Raw genomic sequence first — 895 nt, 5'->3', positions numbered from 1 at the left:
ACACACACACACACACACACACACACACACACACGTGAGGTTATGTCCAGAGCGTTTCTTTGGTGCAAGGAGGCCCGCGTTCAGCAAGGCGGAACGGGATTCCTTCGCTCATGGTGCCGCAGCGGCATGAAAGTAGTGGAGACAATTTCACTGGCGAGCACTACTTGGATAGCACACTCCTTGAGACCAGTATTGCTTTCCCCCGTGTGGCCCGGCCAGCAACTCAGCAACAACAACAACAGGCAGGCAGTGTCTAGTGGCATAAAGTGTCGAGGTAAGGAGTGGCGGGGCGGGCCGAGGTGTTGCGACACTACCGCATGCGGCACTCGCGTGGCACTGCGCGACACTCTCCGCACAGGAAAGTTGACTCGTTTGTCGCCCCGCTCACCAGAGGAGGCCGGAGGTGAGAGGTGAGGACCGCTTGCGCGCACCAAACTCTCGCTCATGCCGGTGGTACCTTTTCTGTGGTCAACTCTGGTCCGTTTTGAAGGACTAGAGTTAAGCAGAGGTTTTAATTTGGTCGGCAAAAGCCGCGCACTGCTGCAGTTTATTTTGGCTTTGACACACGGTATGGGTTTGCCACTTTCTAAACGAACCGCACCGCACTGGCGAATACGAAATCTGCATTATTTTAACACTCTAAATGGGTTGGCGTTTTATGACGCCAAAATATTGGCGTCTTATGACACCAAATCTTGGCGTCTTATGACGCCAAATTTTGGCGTCCTAAGACGCCAAATCCAAAAAGACGCCAAATATTGGCGTCAAAAGACGCCAAATATTGGCGTTCATTTACTGGACGCCAAGAATTGGCGTCTTATGACGCCAAAATTTGGCGTTCTATGGAGGACGCCAATATTTTGGCGTCAAAAGACGCCAACCCACTTACAGTGAA

The sequence above is a fragment of the Frankliniella occidentalis genome, unplaced genomic scaffold, assembly GCF_000697945.3.
Source record: "Frankliniella occidentalis isolate FOCC.00 unplaced genomic scaffold, Focc_3.1 Scaffold577, whole genome shotgun sequence".
Classification (NCBI taxonomy): Eukaryota; Metazoa; Arthropoda; class Insecta; order Thysanoptera; family Thripidae; genus Frankliniella; species Frankliniella occidentalis.
Note: the sequence above shows the minus strand (reverse complement) of the source record.